At 41.8% G+C, this 7,113-nt stretch overlaps 1 pseudogene; it reads left to right on the top strand.

Moving 5' to 3' along the window:
* Positions 1–6,321: 6,321 nt before the first annotated feature.
* On the top strand, positions 6,322–6,804 carry LOC111549257 (annotated as a pseudogene).
* Positions 6,805–7,113: the final 309 nt, after the last annotated feature.

The following is a 7,113-nucleotide window of genomic DNA, read 5'->3' on the forward strand; positions in this document are numbered from 1 at the left end:
ACCTCTCTCCGAAGTAGGCCACTTCCTAGTGACCTGGAGAGGGCGCTATTGGATGGACTGCCTCGTGGTCTATCCTCTTCCCCCAACTCTGTATTACTGCTCAGACTTCCAACCCGTTCCCAACACAAGAGTCCAGGAGAAACTTAAAAAAATGTAGACTTCACATCACTTCTTAAAATCCTTTAATAATCTTCCATTGCATTAAGAATAATATACATATGTACTCTTGGCTATGGCTTGTAATGTACATGTTATTACTCCTACTCTCCTCTGTATTCTCACCTGGTACATCCTACCTTTATTTCAGCCACACTGGGCTACTTTCTGCTATTGGACATAGTTAAGTGTTTCCCCATCACAGGACCTTCAGTCATTCTCTTCCCTTTGCTTTGACCATTTTCCCTCTGTTCTTTGGATGGCCTTTTCCCCCGCTTCTGAGCTGGTTCCAGCCCAGTCATTACTTTCCCATTGTGGCTTTCCCTGCTCACGAAATAGAGTAGGGACCCTTTTTAGGGGCCTGCTGGGCCTCCCAAGCATAAAAATGAAATTAAAAAAAAAACTTGAGTCCTTTCAAGGAAAATTGAAGGCACCTGAATAGGTTTGAGAAGTAAATGACCAACCTGATAAGCAAGACGATAATAATAGCTTAAACAACAGTCACCCAAGCAAATTAAACAAGATGTTTGGTTCTCTATACAAACTAAAGATAATATCTTGACACGTGTAACTCAGTTGTTTTTTAGAAACCCAGATCCCCACCGCATGGAAAATGCCAACTGCTGTTGTGTAGGCCTCAGATAAGGGGAAACTGAGGACTAAACTCTGACCTCTGTTCGTTGCTCTAAATATCTTCCTGAGAGGCCTGGAGGAAGTGACATCCACAGGCCAAACTGTAACATTCCCTTCCGTTGACCCCAAGTTTTTGGACAAAGCTTTGCTTCCTTAATCAATTACAAATCAAAGAATCTCTGAATCCACAAATGACCTGTAAGCCCCCACTTCAAGATATCCTGCTTTTTTGGGCCAAATCAATGTATGACCTTCATACATTAATTTGCAATTTTGCCTGTAACTTCTGCTTTCCTGAAATGTACTCCTGTCTTTAAAAGCCCTCTCCTGTAAGCCATCAAGGAGGTTGGGTCTTAAGTGTGAACTGCCTTTATTGCTTGCTCGGCACCATGAGAATAAATGTCCTTCTTTCTCTTGCTGCAAACCTCAGTGTCAGTGTTTGGCTTTACTGTGCTAGGTGAGTGGACCCATGGTCAGTTTGCTAATGCTCACACTATCTATATAGACTTTCTCCCTTGGGTCGGGAGTGGTAGCATAATTTTAACCTGTTCTTTACCTTCACAAGCCTCTTCCCAGTTTGTACTTGTGTGCTTCTTTGTTTCCCTGTTTATCATCTGTGTCCCTCACTAGACCTGATGCTCCATGAGGGCCAGGTTAGTTTCATTCTCTGTGGATAGGGTCTAATGAATAACCCCCCTGTATCATGGTGATTCCCTTGAGTATGGGTAATGTCTCTACCCTGCTAGCACCTAACAGAATGTTCCCCACATACTATGTCCCTAGTATGTGTTTATTGTTGAATGAGTGGGTACCTATTGTTAGAAGACTAAAAATTAGCATTTGACTACAGAATCAAGAATGCAGGAATGGATTTCTCATTAATTTGAGAACTTCAACTGCCTCACTGGCAAACATTCCACAGGGTTTGTGATGTTTTCAGTAAGTTTAGAGCCATGATAGAACATAGCTTTTTTTTTTAATGAGAAAAGATAATACTTGAAAAGTCAGAAAGCCAGAAGAAAATAATTGCAAAATAGGTGAGTAGGAGAATCACCTCATCCAAATCTAACCTGATCATGTGAAGCAACCTCACAGACTTGTGGAAGGTTGCAAACAACTATAGATAAATCTCTTTGGTGACATATAATAAAAGTTTGGCCTTGTCAGTTTTAGCATCCCATTTCACATTACCCCATGGCTAGTTGAATCATTTCAGACATATATTGTTAGCACTACATAGTACTTATGAACCTAGTTTAGTGCATTCACTCATTTAAGGCTTCCACAACCTCGTCAGATAGATTTTATTATTACAATGATTTTACTGAAGCATAGAGAGGTTAAGTGACTTGACAAAGATCACCCAGCTAACAGGTGGCAGAACTAGGCTGCAAACACAGGCCTATGATTATCAAAGAGTAAAAGACTCCCTTGGAATGAGCACACTGAGGAAACGAAAGATGAATGTGAATTAGAGTTATAAATGTTAATGATTGTTTTCTTTCATAATTGTCATAGTTCTCTGCATCCCACAGATAGTACCTGTGTCAGCAGTTTTTGTTTTCATTTTTAAATAATTTTAGGCAGGCACAATGTAATGTAAAAAATATACAAATGCAAAAAATATAAAATTAAGTGATTTGTATTATAAAGAATTTTGCTTAGTTCCTTGAAGTAGCATCCTAGAGGTACTATTTGATAGCTGAACATTAATTGATTAGTAAATTGGGGAAAGACGAAGGGAGAAGAGTAATGGACCAGACTGAGGACACCTGGGGGTGCTCTGCCCTGCTTAGCTCTGCAACTCTTACCTTCTCTGGGTCTCAGTTCCTCGGCAAACTTAGGATACTGGGTTAAGTGCTGTCTAGCTCAAACCAACTCTAGCTTTGTATAATTTTGTACAAAGGTACTGATATGTTAATAGAAAAATAAAGGCCGGGTATGGTGGCTCATGCCTATAATCCCAGCACTTTGGGAGGCTGAGGTGGGCGGATCACCAGGTCAGGAGATCGAGACCATCCTGGTCAACATGGTGAAACCCTGTCTCTACTAAAAATACAAAAAAAAAAAAAAAAAAAAAATTAGCTGGGCATGGTGGTGGGCACCTATAGTCCCAGCTACTCAGGAGGCTGAGGCCAGAGAATGGTGTGAACCCGGGAGGCAGAGCTTTGCAGTGAGCGGAGATTGTGCCACTGCATTCCAGCCTGGGCGACAGAGCAAGTCTCTGTCTCAAAAAAAAAAAAAAAAAAAAAAAAAAAAAGAAAAGAAAAAAAACTGTGTAACTATCGTCTTATTTTAGACATGGGTTTTCAGGAAGCCATCCTAATCCTATCAGTCCTATCTTCATAAACATTCTAGTTCCAACTAGAAAATTGCCTCTAGTCTTAAATACCTTCTAACCAGTTTTTTACACTATTATTGGATTTTTCTTTTTGAGATAAAATTATTGGCTTTTCATTCCCCTGCTTAGGGTCCTTCAGTAGCTACCCTTTCACTGAGATATGTCTGTGACCAAACTCGTTCCTATTCTACCTTGAACTTTGTGCTCCTTTCTACCAAACCATGTGCAGCTCTTTGAACTTCACAAGCTATCTCACATCTCTATGCATTTGCTCTGGTTATTTCCTCTGCCTGGAATGCTACCTCTTTCTGTCCCTTGTTTGTTTGGTGGACACTTTCAAGATTCAGGAAGATGTCAGCTCTTCTGTGAGCCTTTCCTGCCTGGACATTCTTCCATGCAGCAGGTTCCCCATTACCCCGCCCAAGATAGAACTGACTGTTCCTTCTTTGGTGTTTCCACTGTCCCCAAAGCCAGCTTCTCTACCTGAGACATGTTAACATTTATCTTCTGTGTACTTCTCCTAATGCTCTCAACAGTAAAGAACATGTTACCTTCATCTTTGCATCTCCAGCAGTTAGCACAGTGCTCCAAATATGGTGGCAGCTCAGTAGATACGAACAGATGAATAAAAAGATGAATGTAATTTGAATGAATGAAAAGGTATCAACTGTCTAAAAAATTATTTTAAGTTTTCAAGGTTTTTTGGCCTAATGCTTTCAGAGATGGCAATGGAAGAGAACAACGTGTGAAGAGTGAAAGAATGTTGTAGGGAGAAGGTCTTTCATTTCATTGTGTATATTGTTTTCAGCTGCTTCCGATACTATGATCTCTTCTGGATCTTGTTAATGAAATTTTCAAGTATTTGATATGATATTAATAATGCTCCAATATGTATTTTGAAAACACTCCTAATTTTATTTGGACAGAAAACTAGAAAGGCTGGACGAGAGTGCACATACTGCAATAGGAATTAATTTGAGAGCATAGTGGTTCAGAATACAGTAATTATTTTGGGCTGTCTTTTCAAATTCAGCGAACTCAGATACTTATATGATTTTGAAATATTGCAGTAAATGGACCAAAGCCGACTCCAATGTGTGAAAGATAGATTTTATACACATGCTTATGTTTTTGATTAATTTATTCATTATTCAACCTACATTCATTGAGCACCTTCTTCTGCTCAGCTGTACCCTAGATGCTTTGGATTCAAAAAGATGGATTGGCGGATGGCTCTTTGTTATTCTAGACAAAGTCCTTGATGCTTGGAGAACGTTTTGCATTCATTTGTTGTCATGGTGATAGTTGCCCCACACAGACTGTCCAGGCACCCCAGCTCCTGTTGAATGTTCTATCCTCTTCACCGCCTTTCCAGCAGTCCTCTGCTAGTTCCTCTAGTGTATAGTATGTGCTCCCACCTTTGAGCCTTCCTACAGGTCTTTTCCTATTTGAAACCCTCTTATCAGAGAACTCAACTCATCTTTCAGACTTGCTTGGGTCAATTCATCAAGGGAAGCTTTCCCTGATCCCATAATCAGACCAGCCCCGGGACTGTAGTGGTGCTTCACAGGCCTTGTTGCTATCACAATTAATTAATAATGAATTTAGCTGCTTAATATCTGGTCTTCCTGCTGAAATATAATGTATACAAGAGGATGATTTGTGTACCTGTTTTTCCCCATCTACTTCCAGAGTTCAGTCACGTGATGAAATGGAGAGATTTTTAATAAAGATTTGCTGAATGAGTAAATGAACTAATATTGGCAGAATTGCTAGGATGGACTAATTCCTCTTTGCCCTCTCCCAGCCCGTGTCCTGCCTTTCCTCATTTATAATAAAAAAATGCTTAATGGCTTAATGATACTCAGAGAGCAATTCCCTTTCCTAAATTGAATCGTACATGTTTGAACTCCCATAGTACATAAGGTCCTGTGGCTGTCAGTGACACTTGAGTATCCTTCTTACTGCTTCTCAAGTGGAAGGAAAGAACAGGAGAAGGAAGGTGATCCCTTTCTCAGCCAACCCAATCTTAGAGAAATAGGAAAGATCAATTGTGGGTATAACAACAACAATCTCTTTCCCCGCATGAAAGAATCATGTTGCTCATTCATGGTTAAAGTAGGATTTTAAAATAGCCAATCTAGCAAAGGCAGTGAGAATCAGGAGCAGAGACCAAAACATGTAACAATTCATTTTAGAAAAATGTCCTATAAACTGATCTCACAGTTGGAACTTAAAAGGCCCCAGATACAATCATGTTCTGTAGAGCCCCTGAAATTGCCTCTGGCACTAAAGAGATCCTAAGCAATATTACTCAGGGAGGAAGAGGAATAGGGCATCCATCACATTGTCATGTTCTGCCCTGTTCTCAAATTACAAAGTCAGACTCAGTCCAGAGTTGAAGGATGGTGTTCTTATTCTGCTTTTGTCTACCCCGTGTAGGTTATGACGGCTGGCTGGGGAGTGTGCTCCTCCAGCTTGTTTTTAGAGTCCATCTCTCTTGATTACCTCGACATCCCTTCCTCCTGGCCTGTGAGATCTCTTCCTGTATGCTGTCTCATTTTTCCATATTAAGGTGGTTCTAAGTATCAGGCTGCCTTAAAACCCCTGAAGTTTTCTTTTCGGAAGGGGTTTGGAAGTCTCACCAAGCTCACTAGCAGAACAGAGCATTTCTTTACTCTATGGAAATGGACTAACTCAATGTGACATCATTTCTGCTGCAGCCTTGTCTGCTTCCATGACTTTTGGAAACCATATTCTAATGAACATCCGGTGACACTGTTTCTTTGGTTCTGACAAAAATCAGAATTGTACCCACTCTTATAACACATTCTCTTGCATTTCCCTAAGACTCCAAGGGTTAATATCTTTTAGGGTTTTATCATGCCTTTCCAGACTGTCTTTTTGCTTCATCTATATCAATGGCATCAGTTTCACTTGGAGCAACACGATTCTTGGCCCTATCCCAGACCTACGGAATCATTAACTCTGGAAGAGATGCCCTGCAATCTGTGTTTTAACAGTTTATACAGGTAAGCTTGGCAGAAGTTTACCTTTGCATTGACTGATAACAAAAATAGGGCTTCTTCATTAAATTAATAGTTCAGGAGAAATTGAAACTACTGGGGAGTGAGAGGGCCTATTGAGAACCATCCCAGCAACCTGACCACAGCTGGTCTTCCCTGGACACCATGAACCACACTTTCCAAACCTTCTTCACTCCTGCCAACAGCGGCCACCCCTGCAATTATGAGATGCTCAAGGAGGAGCATGAGGTGGCTGTGGTGGGGGCGCCCCACAACCCTGCTCCCCCAATGTCCACCATGATCCACTTCAACAGTGAGACCTCTGTGCCCGACCATGCTGTCTGGTCGCTGTTCAACACCCTCTTCATGAACTCCAGCTGCCTGGGCTTCATAGCATTTGCCTACTCCATGACATCTAGGGACAGGAAAATGGTTGGTGACCTGACCAGGGCCCAGGCCGATGCCTCCACCACCAAGTGCCTGAACATCTGGGCCCTGATTGTGGGCATCATCGTGACTGTTCTGCTCATCATCATCCCAGTGTTGATCTTCCAAGTCTATTGATAGATCAGGAGGCATCATCCAGGCCAGGGGCTCTGCCCGTGACCTGTATCCCATGCACTCCATCTTCCATTCCTTGCCCTGACCCCGGAGCCAAGTCCTGTATCAGCCTTTTGTCCTCACACACTTTTATACAATGGCATTCAATAAAGTGCACATGCTTCTGGTTAAAACAAAAAAAAAAAGTTGAGAGCCAGGTGAGGTGGCTCACGCCTGTAATTCCAGCACTTTGGGAGGCCGAAGCAGGTGGATCACGAGGTCAAGATATGGAGACCATCCTGGCCAATGTGGTGAAACCCCATCTCTACTAAAAGTACAAAGATTAGCCGGGCATGGTGGCAGGCACCTGTAATCCCAGGTACGCAGGAGGCTGAGGCAGGAGAATTGCTTGAACTT

Source organism: Piliocolobus tephrosceles, chromosome 7, assembly GCF_002776525.5.
Source record: "Piliocolobus tephrosceles isolate RC106 chromosome 7, ASM277652v3, whole genome shotgun sequence".
In the NCBI taxonomy this organism is placed as follows: domain Eukaryota; kingdom Metazoa; phylum Chordata; class Mammalia; order Primates; family Cercopithecidae; genus Piliocolobus; species Piliocolobus tephrosceles.